We start from the raw sequence: 15,923 nt of genomic DNA on the forward strand, positions 1-15,923 counted from the left end.
ACGTTGGGGATAGGCATAGGATGTTGCACGTGGCTTCTTGGCCTGCTGCCCCTCTCTAGCAGCACAGTAAGTCACGTACTGCCGCTTCCTGGGAGACGGAACTTCCTCGTCACTGCTGGTGGTTTCTTCCTCCTCTGGCTGCACATAATCTTTATCCACAACCTTGTTGTCCAGTGGGGAATCACTGTCGCCTGTAAAGGCATCCAGGGCAGCTTGAATTTCACCCTCTGAGAGACCTCTCTTAGCCATGTCTGAGCAGGACCATTGCTACCAGGTGAGTGGACGAGTGGCGGGTTAGCGCGGGTCGCACAGGGTCGCCGAGTGTCCCCGGCTGGTGGCAGGTAGGGGAAGGTCATGCGAGGATACGCACCACAAATCAAGTGCGAAATTTGAAAATTGTCGAAATTATGCACTTTGCAATTGCATGATGTACCGGTACATCGCCGGGACTGGCAAATGCAAATGGTTGCAACATACCCATATGTCAACGGGATGGGGCGGGTTAACCCGTCACATCCCGTGCTATTTTGCACCTCTGACACCCCCCAATCCCGAGGTATTTCCGATTTTTTTTTTTTTTTTGCCTAAACCTCAGCTTTTGGTGAGAAACATCGAAAATTCATAGAGAAATCGCTCACCTGAGGTTTAAAATACTCGATCCAGGTACCAGTACCTCCTTACCTGACTGGGTTTTCTAACAGGCTGGCACCAAAGAAAACAAGTTCTATAGGAGGGTAACTATTTCACACCACTCATAAACAGTATTTATTTATTTACTTGGTACGAATTTATATGTAGTACAAAAGTATAATGGTTTTCAAACAGTAATATAGGCATTATAAGCATTGTTTCACTCACTAACTCATCACCATACCTGACCTTCTTTTGCCACATTACCTGATCATTATTTCTGACTGTTTCTTCCTCTAATGCTATGTAAACTTTGTCCTACACATTGTCATCGATTGGGGAATCACTCTGGCCCTGAATGTCTTTACTGGCCAGGTCACTGGTAACAGATGAATTGCCGAGACAGTGGCGTGAGGGGGGGAGGGGGGAGGTTATACGATGTAAGGCATTGTCTCTGCTTGGCATCTTGAAGAGGAATAGAGGAAGGTGTCCCGTGTATACGTACGAAAAATCGCGCGCGGAAATTGAAAATTGTGCAAATTAGGGACCTTGCAATTGCACAACGTACCAGTACGTCGCCGGGACTGGCAAATGCAAAATGTTGCAACGTACCCATACGTCGATGGGACGGGGTGGGTTAATATTAATATGGATGGTGTTGTAAGGAAGTGAATGCAAGAATGTTGGGTGGAGGTCTGAGTCTGGTGAATGTTGATGGTAGAGAGTGGAATCTGAAGCAGCTGCTGTTTGCAGATGATACTGCACTGGTGGCTGATTCAGAGGAGAAATTGAGACAGTTGGTAGAGGAGTTTGGAAGGGTGTGTGAAAGGAGGAAATTGAAAATAAATGAGAATAAGAGTAAAGTGATGAAGTGTATGAGGTTGGTAGATGGTAGGAGGATGAATATAGTTTTGAATGGTGAGTTGCTTGAGGAGGTAGTGTATTAAGTATTTAGGGTGGCATATTGCTGTGGATGGAAGAATAGATGCAGAAGTGAAGTTTAGAATGAATGAAGTAGGAAAGGTGCTGGGAGGAATATAAAAAGTGTTTAGATGTCGTTTGCTTAGAATGGATGTAAAGAGAAGGCTGTATGAGGGTGATGTGGTACCGACTGCATTATATGGGACTGAAACATGGAATATAGGTGTAGCAGAGAGGAAAAGTTTGAATATAATGGAGATGAGGTGTCTGAGGACTATTGTGGTGTGACGCTCATGGATTGAGTGAGAAATGATGAAGTGAGAAGGAGAACTGGAGTTGTTCAGGAGATGGCTGATCAAGTTGAGCAGAAGGTGTTGTGATGGTTTTGGCATATGGAGAGAATGGATAATGAGCGATTGGTGAAAAATAGGTGTAAGGCTGAGAGAAAGACCACGAATAGGATGGATGGACAGTGTGAAGAGTGCGTTGGATGTGAGAGGGATGTCTGTTGAGCAAGGAAGAATGGCTGTGTGTGACAGAAATAAGTGGAGAGAAATTGTGAATGAATAAATGATGACGCAGCCCTGAGGGGATGTGAGAGGTGTACGGCTGAGAGGGAGACCACGAATAGGATGGATCGACAGTGTGAAGAGTGCATTGGATGCGAGAGGGATGTCTGTTGAGCAAGGAAGAGTGGCTGTGTATGACAGAAATAAGTGGAGAGAAATTGTGAATGAATAAATGATGACGCAGCCCTGAGGGGATGTGAGAGGTGTAAGGCTGAGAGGGAGACCACGAATAGGATGGATCGACAGTGTGAAGAGTGCATTGGATGCGAGAGGGATGTCTGTTGAGCAAGGAAGAGTGGCTGTGTGTGACAGAAATAAATGGAGAGAAATTGTGAATGAATAAATGATGACGCAGCCCTGAGGGGATATTCTCCCACATTTTGATCTGGTCAGCTGATCAGGTCAGGTGCTGGTAAGGGGATGGGTCTATTAAGATGTGGTAGGGATAATCATCTCTCCTGTCGGGCCCTGCTGTGGATGTTGCTGATTGCACTGCGCAGTTGACCCTCGTGCGTTGTGGTGCAGTGAGGATCTGTCCCTTCTCCCCTTTGGGGTTAGGATGCGAATGAATGTATTTGAAAGTGTGTCGTCCTGTCTCAGCTACTTCCCTTTCCTTGGGGGAAGCAGCCTAGGTATATAGATAGATAGATTTTTTGTGTGGCCAGGGTTTGCACAATAATAACATAGAGTGGACCTCTCTCAAATGTGACTCTCAAGATGACTTTCCAATTTTAGGTTTTCCCTGGGCGCAATTTCTGCTTGGACTACATGCAAACTTTTCAGGCAGCGTGTAGCCTGGTGTTTGAGAACGTTGTCCCAATGCCTGGGTTTGCTCGGTTTGTCTGTTTTCGGGTCGCGATCGATTTTGTTCATTGCTACAACTGTTCGTGGCTGCCACTGTGTCTAACTCTCATTCTGATTGTATTGGGTTGTGATTCACTCATCCCTGTTTTGCTACAGTTCATCTCTACCTCGTTTATTAAACCTATCAAGCATATTCCTTGGGTGTAGGGCATTATTATTAGCTATCGTTAGTAACGTATCAGGTAATTTACACAATGCAGCTACATAATCAAGGATGTCTACGACATGCAATGGTAACAACTGCCCATCATCTGTTACCCAATTTGAGTTCTCTATAGTAGCTAACAGTGTTCTCTTAGTTGTTGATACATCTGCTGTTATTTCACCTTAGACAGGATTTGTTGTATGTTCTCTCATGAGGTCCACATTCTTGTGTAGTTTTGGAATTATACCTGGCAAGAAATTTATGCATCCAGAAAAATTCTTCAAGAATTGTCTTATACTCATAGTATGTAAGAGTTTATCAGATCTGAGTAGGTCACAGGCTGGACATCTTTCCTGGTTAATCCAAGAGGAAAAAATAGCTATTTTCTCATTTTCATCTATGTCTCTTAACAAAGAGTTGCTCGCACTGAATGATAAGGGACATGACATCAATGCGATCCTTTTCTGTGTCCAAGAATTTTGTGAGATTTTTGTCCTCATGATAAACATAAACATGGGGAAGGGATGTGGTATTACCTCTGTTAGCCATGTCATTTGTTTCGTTAAATTCACTTGAAAAACCGTGTCCTTATGGAAAGGGATAGTTGGGTAAGTATTTCCTGACGTGAATCCTCGTCAGAATGTTTTCATAGGTGTGTAGGGCAGAACTAAAATCGTCATTATCTACATCTGATAGTGGTATTGAAATAGCATCATCATCATCATAGATCTGTGAAGTATTTATCTTCTTTTCTTTAGTTTCTGGAGAATTAAGCGTGTTTGTTACGTTTTATTGTTCTACAAACTGCGAATTCAAATATGGTAGTGCAGATGCTGTTTCATTTGGCAATAAATTTGATGGTAATGAAAGTATTCCCGTCATAGCACTAAACACTAATATAAAAAATTCATTGTGCTAGGAAATGTTGTAATGAAACACTGATATATGTGTTAACTGTATAAATACGTTAATATATATATATATATATATATATATATATATATATATATATATATATATATATATATATATATATATATTTTACGGAACAGAGATAATGAACACTTCAAGTGAGAATGCTAAAATCACTAATGTCCCGCAACGTTCCAGGCTCAAAACAAAAGACTTAGGTAAAACTAGAAGTTAAAGTTTAATGCTCAAACTAACAACTAAACATTCAGGACTCACAAGGATAATGTAATGGCAAAACAGGTTACATATATGGTTAACTGCAATAGCCTCTATTAACACGAATTTAGCAAGAACAAATTTATCTAAGTCAGCCCTGATAAATGATAGAACCGGATAATGCTCAGTTAAAGCAAGATATATTGTTACAGATACAAAATATTAATATTAGCTGACATTAAAAACTCTACATGAATCACAAAAACCATACCAGGCCTACGAATTAACGCCTTAGGCTATACAGTACAAGAAAAATGGTAATAACACTTATACTCAAATTATACATCAGCTAGATGGTTGCAGACTTCCTGAGCACTCACAAAAATAATAATACACAGGGGAGGACAGAGATGTGAACAAAATGAGGAGCAGATCTAAGCTGCAATTAATGCAGAGACTGAGCTCATTATATAGGGGCCGGCAGAGCTTGATTCAACTTGCAAGAAGGACGCGGAAATGAAGGCACAGGGGAGGAAGAGTTGACAGTCCTGGTCTGAACAACAGAAAGAAAGACTTACTCTACTATAAGGGGGAGAATGGGGGAGCGAGGTAGAACACGCAAGCCTGGTCAATATGGGAGCCACGAGGCGAATCGTGATCAAACATGCAGCATACTGTATGTTAGACTTATACAAACGATGATGAAATCATAGGCTATGTAACAATATATATATATATATATATATATATATATATATATATATATATATATATATATATATATATATATATATATATATATATATATATATATATATATATATATATATATTTATATATGTATATATTTATATATGTATATATTTATATATGTATATATTTATATATATATATATATATATATATATATATATATATATATATATATATATATATATATATATATATATGTATATATATATTATCACCGATATATTTTGTGTAGCCGTTGTCACGTAATAAAACCTTGAGTTACAGTGGCAGACAACGGACAGACATGCATGGCAAAGGTATTGCTTCCTCTGGATGAACAGTCTGTGAGTGTAGACACACGATTAAATACTGTAGTATAATGTGTCTGGAGCCAAGGAGGGCATGATATGTAGTACTTGTATGAAAACTAATATATGAATGTTTTAAAGAGAATATAATATGCGATGATCAATGTTTGTGGATGCTGTGTCACAGGAATCCAGAATAATGAAATAGCACCGCGAAGAAAACAACATCATTTGTGGACTGAACATCCATAACACCGTTTTTTCATTTATTATAATACAAGATCTGCATTCATTATGCAAACAGAGTATCTCATTACCTCCATTTGATCCATCAGTATGAAGACTGCACAACATTTTTGCACAAGTCAACAGCTGTCCAGCACTCAAAGTAGCTATAATCCTATGCAACAGGACATCTACTTATACCATTGCTTGCAAATATAATGATTGTTTTTCCTCACAATAAAATAGACTGGATGATGCATAACCATTGTGTCACATGCATAATCATGAATCATTTATGACCACCCTGGTTCAGCCACAAAAATGTTACAGCAATTGAGTTGCACACTCACTAGACTCAGGTGAACTATGTTTCGAGAACCGAACATCACACCTTCTAACATTTATGCTCAGCTACAGTTGTTCATCACATTGTAAGACGAACGTTAAGACTCTAACATTCATCCAATGCTCGTTTTTGCATACGGAGTTACAGATCACCTCAGAACATGTGTATAATCACACCCTTCATCATTCTAAACGAAACACGACAAAGTTCCGATACATGCTCCCCCACTACCTGTCCCCCCTCCCCTCAGTTCCACCTCGCCTCACAGTCATCTGTCAGCGAAATAATGGGATCCAATGGGATTACTATTTGTTTGTCTCTTTCCCTTCAACTATACATACGTGGCAAATACTTGTATTTGCAGACAGAGTATGACTTGGCTGAACATTGTTTCTGTGGGTACTAGATACTGTAGCGGAGTGGAAGCTCTGCCGGGTCTCCCCATTCACTTACTATTATCGATGTAAACAAACACAGTGGTGCCACATTCCACCAAACACACCACGCTGTACTCATTAGAAGTGGAGGTAACTGTACCTTAACAAACCTGTTGCCATTCACCATCACAAGACTAAAGGGTGTAAAAACAGGAGAGAATGAATACTCAAGGGTAAACATGTGGCGGAGGATATTAACGATGGAGTCACTAAAGCACAGGATTCAGGCAGAGTTCAGTAGTTCACTAAGATACATCCCAGGGCTGAGGATGAGAGCAGACTGCCTCCCTTTGAGAACCCAAGCCATCAGTTCATGGAGATGGTGAATTAGTGGAGGGGGAGGGGGTTGGATGATGTGACGTGTAACTAGTTAAGAAACTAGTAGACCTAACTTGGGTCAACAGATGGAGCTGTTGCCTTTGTGGTAGGAGGCGGAAGAGTGAAAATTGGGGGCATAGCACTAGAAGTCTTCACACTTAGAGCCTGAAATTCTTTGTTACCTTGTTGGTAATATTATATGGGAAAGACAGACAATGCTCAGAATGAAGGTACAAAGGCTATTACTGCACATAGTCAATGTTATCTCCCAACGCTCCATACTTTAAGCATCTAGTTCCAGAACATCATCTAACAAAGCAGTAATATGGTTTATCCTCTCTCTGATGATTTAGTCCCTTAGGGTAACATTCATAGTAGTGAAGCAATGCCAAGATATGTTATTAGTAAAAGGTGATGCTGGGTAAGGTGTAAAATTAACTCTTGCTGTATGCACACTAACTTTCACATTTTACTTAACTCGCCGTGTCCCATTGACGTATATATACGTCCACATGTTTTGTCACTGTCAGTCCTATTGACATATATAAATTCACATCAATTGCAAGATCTCTCATTTGCACAATTTTCAATTTTTGCGCATGATTTTTGGTATGTATACACGGGACACCTTCCTCTACAAGATGCCAGGCAGGGACAATGCCTTACCACGCATGACCTCCCCCCCCCGTACGCCATTGTCTCGGCAATTCACCTGTTACCAGTGACCTGGCCAGTAAAGACATGTCGTGCCACGGTACGAAATTCAGTGTCAGAGTAATTCCCTAATCGATGACAATGTGGAGGACAAAGTTTACGTAGCATTAGAGGAAGAAACGGTCAGAAATGATCAGGTAATGTTGCCAAAAAAGGACAGATATGTTGATTTGTTTGGTGAGTAAAACAATGCTTATAGTGCCTATATTACTGTGTGAAAACCAATATACTCTCGTACTACATATAAGTTCGTACCAAATAAATAAATAAATACCATGTATGAGTGGTGTCGAGTAGTTACCCTCTCACAGAACTCGTTTTCTTTGGAGCCAGCCTGATAGAAAACCCAGTAAGGTAAGGGGTACTGGTACCTGTATTGAGTATTTTAAACCTCAGGTGAGCGATTTCTCTAAGAATTTTCGATGTTTCTCACCAAAAGTGGAGGTTTGAGCCTTTTTTTTTTTTTTTTTCCAAAATTTGTTGGGACTGGGGGGAGTCAGTGGTGGAAAATCAGTCGGGACGGGGTGGGTTAGTACAACAGAGTATGAAGCAACCTTCGTGGATTGCCCTTGAATCTTTTCGTGCATGCTGCCCCCCAGATTAGTTGGCATGAAATTGTAAGAGAAAAGCATTTTTTTTTTTTTTTTTTTCAATTATCGCTTATTGGTAACTTGTAAATACCACTAGTATACTGACAAATAGTGTTCTTGAAGTTCATTTGTTACCCACAGAGTACCCATTCTGCAAAGATCTCAAAATCAGAAACTGTAACAATAAAAACTGCTTATCCCATATTGAACAATGACGCCAGTTAGTTTGCTGATATGGTTCTTACAGCTTATAAAAACTGAATTAAATTTTTTATAAGTAAGAAATAAAGGTGGAGGCAGACACCCCGAAATGCTTGCCTGCAGTGGTCATATAAGTATCTTAGTCCTTTGAGCCTGTGGCAGTTTTTTTCACCCGATATTCTTGGATTCAAAGCCATTGCATCATCAAGGTTACCACATTTATCAAAGTGTTACCCTGGATACTCATTTTGCTTATCAAACCATAAAGGGTGGATGAACAACTGAATCGAGTAAAGCCAGCTGCCAGCATCAGGATGCGAACCCAGGCACTAATAGCCCAGCTGCACTGGAGTCAGCGATGCTAACCATTCTGGCCTAACACATCTAAGATGAGTGGTTAGAAAGATCGTTTGTCATCTGAAATGACGGAAGTTCTATCCCTGCCTGGGACAGGGAACAGTTAAATGAACAATGTTAAAACAGACTACTGATCATCCTCGTGAGTCACCGACACGTCATCAGTCCTGTCATATACACGGTATGGACGGGGGTATTAGTGCGGACTTCTCTGCATGGTTGCAGTGAAAGTGGACATGTGCTGAGCTCTCCTCTAGCTTGTAGGGCTGCCCCACTGGCAATAGTTTTTTGGAATTGGCAGTAATAAAATTTGGATAGCTAGTTCTCATCTTCCTCCCAGCCCAGTCAGAGATATAGTAGGTGTCTATATCTACGTACTGAGATTGCGTTTGCTTAGTAGCCTCTGGAGTGTACCCCCCACTGATCACTCTGGGTGTGAGTTATACACAGGCATGTCCTCTCGAGTGTGATTTGAGAGGGTAATCTCAGACTAAGTGTGTCGTCCCTGGGTAGTTTGTCCCTTGCTAGTTTTTCTCCTTCCAACTTCCCACATGAGGGGGAAGTGGTTACTATGGTGGATGCCCATACTGCCTTCCCCCCCTTCAGGGGGGGAGCTGTTCATAACTGACCCCCGATTGTTCAACGGACAAACTGCCTCCAGACTGAACGGCCCATGACAAGCACCCCTCTTGACATCAATGTTAATAATGCTTCATTTGTACAGATTCATGCGGTTGGTTCTACTCCCCTGTCTAGCCTCAATCCCTTTATCATCAAGGTGATTGATGGATGTGCAGGTGAGGTAGAACAATTAAGAAAACTTGTGAGTGGAGACCTTCTAGTAAAGACTGTAAATTCGCACCAGGTCAAGGATTTGCTTACACTGAGCAAGTTCCATTGCTACAATGTTGTGACCAAGATCCCGCATTCGATGAGTTCCTGCAAGGGTGTTATCAGCTGCGGGGATCTGGTGGTTATGGAGAAGGACGACATTGTACAGGAACAGGCTCAGCAAGATGTCACAGACGCAACATTCATTACTAGATTCTCGGAAGGCAGGAGGATGAAAACAGCCACTATTATCCTGACTATCGGCAAAGTTTCTCTACCTTCCAGGATTAGAGTTGGATACGAAGTTATCAACGTAGACCCTAAATCCCAAACCCCCTTCATTGTGCAAAATGTCAGTTTTATGGACATCACGAAAAGACTTGTCGAGCTTCGAACATGGTGTGTGGCAAGTGTGCAGCTGTAGGCCACTCTGCTGACAACTGTACATCCGACACCGAGTGTTGCTTCCAGTGCAAGGATGCTTCTTCACTTCCTCGAGGTTTTGTCCCAAGTGGAAGGAGGAGAAATAGGTCTGCACAGTAAAGGTGACTGAGGGGATATCCTTTTACGATGTTAGGAACAAGGTGAAGGAGATGCATGCAACTCCCAAGCCTAATGTCTCCTGTGCATCAGCGGTTGTGTCCCGTCCCATGATGTGCACCATTGAGACGCAGACTGACCTTACTTTTGTTCCTCATACCCCACACCCTACCTCTCAATCTCGCCCTCTTGTACGCTCCAACTCTCTTACAGACATCCCTGTCTCTACTTCCTACACTCAGGCTGCCGCTGCTCTTTCACAGTCAGCGCAGCAAAAACAGAAGTCCGACAAGTCTAACAACATTAATTTGAACACCCTCGGCAAGCCAGCACGTCCTCATGTCCTTCCTGCTCTTGGTCCAGCGAGGGAGAGAAAGGGTAGCTCTTCCTTGATGGAGTCTGGGAACCTTATCACTGACGAAAGTATGGAGGTTTCCACCTACAAGCGCCAGGAAAGGTCCTCCAGCAGCCACTCATCCGGCCACGGGGTACATAAAAAAAAATAAGCACACTGGTCACCCTCATAAATCTTAAACCGTCGCATTCACTGTGTTACAGTGGAATTGTAGGACTCTCGGGAATAAATTACACAATATAGCAATCTTGCTTTCAGGCCAGACTTATTTGTTTACAAAAGATGCGCTTGGTGGATCACCCTGATCCTCCGCAATTCAAACACTACCACTCGTATAGACGATATGATGGTCACGGAGTTGCCATGTACACACACAAATCACACCCACAAAAGGAAGTGAACATGCAAAGTAAAATTTAATAACATGTATCAATTTATTTGCTCTCTCTACTGTCCTGCACATGGCCCCATTGATAGTGATGTTTTAAATTCACTCTTTAAACATCTGCCTGGAAATAAGTTAGAGTTGGGCAATTTTAATGCCCATCAATATCAATGGGGCAGCTTGAGGATTGATGGTCATCGGGAGCAACTAGCCGACCTAATACTACAGTCCAACCTCTGTCTTCTGAACGATGGTAGAGCGACTCATGTACATGATTGTATTGGTAACTTTTTGGCCATTGACTTATCTCTGGCCTCCCCTGGTATACATCAAGATTTCTCGTGGGACCCTTATGATGACTCATTGGGAAGTGATAATTTACTCATCTGTCTTATACATCCGACATTGTTTCGGACACTCCACCCTCAAAATTTAACTATAAGATATATCTGGGGAGATCATAGATGTTAAAGTCGACAATGTAACTAATTCCATAATACACGTGGCTAAGGCTGCTATTCCCAAGACTTCTACTGTACAGTTCACGCGAATCATGGAACACATTGGTGGACGCTGGATTGCCGACAAGCATTAAGGAAATCCAATAGGTGATACAGGATTTTTGATAGTCAGCCTACAGAGGAAAATTTTATTGCATACAAACAGGCACGGACTGAGGTAAGGAGAATAATAACAAGAACGAAACGTGACTCCTGGCAGTCCTTTGTGTCCATGGTGAATCGATCAACTCCACTCACTAAAGTCTGGTCCACTATTAAAATATCAAATAATAAATGCCCAGACATACCTGTCACCACCCTGCAGGTGAACAACACCATCTATGACGTTCCCATGGCCGTTGCTAACATCCTCGTCAGGAGTTTTTCTCATGAAAGTAGCTCAGCCAATTATGACCTGCGTTTCCAACATCATGAATGCATGGCTGAGCTACAGATATTAGACTTTGCCACAGAAGACGTAGACTCCCTGTACAACCAAGAGTTTACGCTTGATGAACTGCTCCTTTCCCCTAAATCCTGTAAAGACACCTGATTAAGATGTTAGCATTGTACAATGAGATTTGGGCATCTCAAACGTTCCCAAACTCATGGCACATTGCACACGTCATATCGATACCCAAAGAGGCTGCTCGTCTTATGAATCCCATTTCATTTCGACCTATTGTATTGACTTCTTGTCTATGTAAGATAATGGAACAATTGGTTAATAATAGGCTTCTTTTTGTTTTAGAGTCAAAGAATTTGTTAAATGATCAACAATGTGGCTTCCATAAATACAGTTCACTAGATCATTTAATGAATTTGGAGCACTGTATTGCAGAGGCATTTGCCAATAAAGAATTCATGATAGGGGTGTTCTTGGACATCCATGAAGCCTATGACATGACATGGCGACACGGTATACTAATGATGCTCTATGCTTTTGGTTTAAGAGGAAATTTGCCTATCTTTATTTCTAACTTCTTGGGGGACTGGACTTTCTCTGTCAAATTTCCCCGTTACGTAACATTGGATATATTTATCCAGGAAAACAGGGTGCTGCAGGGAAGTGTGCCTAGTCCCACTTTATTTAGTATTATGACCAATGATATTCTGTTATCAGCTCCCATCCCGAGGAATCTTAGATACTCACTCTATGCTGACGATTGTGCAATATGGCACTCACCATTAACGCACAATTTTCGGCTGGGCGGATTCAAGCAGCCTTTGATTCTGTCCCCCAATGGGCCTTGCAGTGGAGATTTAAGTTTTCCCTCCCTAAGTGTGCCGCTGTAGTTATCACAAATCTTGATGTACCTAATTTGTGCTTGATTTTGGATAATCAGGCTGTACCTTTTCAAAATTCTGTCAACTTTTGGGGAATACATTTTGATGGTCATTTGAACTTTAAGATTCATGTAAATAATTTGCTTACTCGTTGTTTTAAACCTTTAAATGTCCTAAAGTACCTCTCAGGTACTACATGGGGTGCCGACAGAAAATCTTTATTAATGGTGTATAAGTCCCTTATTCGATCCAAGCTTGACTATGGCGCACAGGTGTATGGCTCAGCATCCGATGCCACAATGAAAAGATTGGATGTGTTGCAGAATAAATGTTTGCAAATGTGTCTTGGAGCCATCCAGTGTACCCGTGTAGCTCGTATGGAGATGGAGGCGAATGTACCTCCCCTCCATATTCACCGTGACCATCTGGCCATATCATATGGAATACAAACATCAAGGAAAAGTAATATCAGTATTGTGGCCAGTACCCCCCTGCGTCAATACCACAATCTTATGTAGGGGTGTGTCGGCCACTTGCCATTCACCTCCACTTACTAATGTCATAAAGACTTTGTAGTCACTTGTAGAGAAGTATATTTTAGACTTGTGGTCGAGCGGCTTTTATATCTTGTAGTAGTTTCCCCACCAGATGTCATGTAGTGACGGGAGAGGTAAAGAATAGTATGGGACTATTTTTATTTGTCTTGGAATATTAAACAGGTCTCTCTATGGGGAAGAGTATAAGTCCCGGGTAGCTACCTCCCTGTCTCACTATCTCTCTCTCTTTCTGTTCTAAGGCTAATCTCCGTCTTGACCTCTCTCTAGGGTCGCTTGTCTCCTTCTAAACTCTCTTTCCTAAAATTCTGGTGTAGCAGGGGTGTGTCACGTGTGTTCCTCGTGGATGGAAAGTTCCCGTAGCCTGTGTGTGAGCATATGTGTATGTGTGTATATGGCCACTAGACGCTGTCTCAAGCATTCCTCGCGTCAGAGTGTGTAAGCATGTTTAGTACTGCTCAATTCTCGCAGACACAACACCTCTCATCATCTGACTCCCTGCTTCTATCTGTCTCTCTATCTATCTATTTATCTATCTATCTATTATGTAGTCCTACATTTGCTCGGCCGCGCGAAAATGGCGTACCATCGACATTTAATAGTTATAACATATTAATACATACTACATACACATTATAATGAACTTATAAGCTAATTAAGTGAAATACATAATATTGTAAAGTAACATAATTGTATGAATATTGTATACATATATTATTTATAGTAAATAGTGATTATTCAGTAATATTACATTTTAAATAAGTTGTATACATATTTGAATAAATGCATTAAAGTAAATTATTTAACTGTAATACAGTATGTATTTGGGATATTATAGTGAAATGCATACATGCAAGAATAAAAATAGTTTAAAATTAAGATTATTGTAAGAGTTATTAATATTTCATTCAAAGATAATGGTACTGGTCTGTCATATATGGGTCATTCTTCTTTGTATTATTATTATTATTATTTTATTTTTTATTTTTTTTTTATATATATATAATTAATACTATATACAAAATATATACACTTCATTCAGGGTGGTTAACTGTGATGTTAACTCTCCCCCCACTAAATAATGACTCCAAATTAGCAATTCTTGCATGCATTCTGTGCATTGCGAACAGCAGTACTGCAACTACAATGCAGATGATTATAAAGACAGAAGGTGCTTGGCTATACACGTAATATGGGTTGAACATACTCAAACTCAAATCTTCCCAGGGCTTCATTGTTTCATTGATCAGCTGCATAGTTTCAAACTTAGGTGAAGTCAGCTTAATACTTGTGCTCATGTTTAAGTTCATATCAGGCAGTGGGTGGAAATGTTTGTGTGTATGGTTGATAATGGCATAGTGATTGATGGTGGAAAAAGTAGACATGGATGGTGTAAATACCGCACAGTAGTCTGGTGCTATGTATAATCCTGAGGCTGATGTATGAGATGGTGGTATATCTGGACAGACTATGTAAACTGATGTGTTATGAGGGAAATAAAAAAACTGCGAGTGTCCAATGCGTTGATGGTGTACAAGTTTATCTGGAGCAAAAGTAAAGTTGCAATGATGATGAATATTGTTATTGCTGATGATAGCCATTTCACAAGGGACTGTATCAGTAGGCTGAAACGTGAAAATGTACGCAGGACAAAGATGAACAGCATGTAAGGATGTGCGGCACTTTCGCTCAATCGTTGACTCACTTGCGAAAGTGACAGTGTCTCGTCTCTTGGAGACCATGATGAGTTCGGTGTCTGTGTTGATGTTGATGATGACCAAAGTGTTGTTGTTTCTATAGGGGAAGGGGTGTATTTGGTATACTGTGAACAGGTCTTCCGTGATGAATGGTACATGAACTATCACTGATGTTGGTGTTAGTGTTGCTTCTAAGTACGGGTAATATTGCATAAATTCCCTACTGCGGAACAATGGCTTCAATTTATGTTTATGTATGCCTTGACTAACTATCTGACGTAGCTCATGAACTGGGAGTAAGTCATTTGTGATCTTGCCATCACCAGCATTCGAAATTCCTTGCATAAGTGCCCTGAAATGATCTCTAGTGTTCTCTAATTGTAGTAGAATCGTGTCAATATGTTCTGTGATGATGGAGAAGTGCTGGAAAAGAGTAACGTTGCCCTCTAAGTCATTTATTTTATCTACACTCTCGAGAGCTACGTTTTCTGCTTGTTTCAGATTTTTCACAATTGTCTTCATTGCCGAGTTCTGTCCTGTGATGAATTTATCTTGGTATGTTAGTACCTGAGCTATCTTATTAAATTTGTTGTTTATTTCTTTAAGGTCATCCTCTGTAGCCAATCCAAAGATGTTCCCAAGAATTGCACCGCCCAGATCGAACAAACCGCGCTTTTGGCGAGTACGTGTGATATTGTTCCTGTCGCTCAGTACCTCCGTTCCATAAGATGGGAGATCTTGGATCATGACGAGCATAGTTGACTTCGCCTGTTCTAGTTTCCATTTCGCTAACTTCACCATTTCATCCACTTCCTTGGTGTTATGTGCTTGTGAAACATAATTCCCTATCTTGAAGTCCAGAGTTCGCATCGGCGTCGCAAGTCTTTCTACATAAGTAGGTAAGTTATACAAGTAATCTAGACTTATTTCAGTACTCATGACGTCCTTGACGATTGTAGTCGTGGCCGTTGGAGCTATGAGGCATCCTTGTCGTATTATATGCTTGGGGTCTAGGTGCGCATATACTCTTACTATGTATAGGAGAATCCATAGCATAAGTCCCTTCATCGTAACCTACCGAAAAAAAAAATCTATTAATTTCCTATAAAGCTGTGGTTGATGATAGTGATGGTGTGCATTACGGTTGGCTGTTATTTCATTTATAGAAGGAGTTTAAATCGATATTTAATTCTCGTAAATGATGTACTGTAGATTTTATTGGAACAGTTGCACCTATGTTCGATTGTTTGGTATATGACCTTAATTTCTTTTTGTAATCATTGTTGTGT

Source organism: Coenobita brevimanus, chromosome 44 (assembly GCF_032717465.1).
Source record: "Coenobita brevimanus isolate Jiangsu-jjx chromosome 44, ASM3271746v2, whole genome shotgun sequence".
In the NCBI taxonomy this organism is placed as follows: Eukaryota; Metazoa; Arthropoda; class Malacostraca; order Decapoda; family Coenobitidae; genus Coenobita; species Coenobita brevimanus.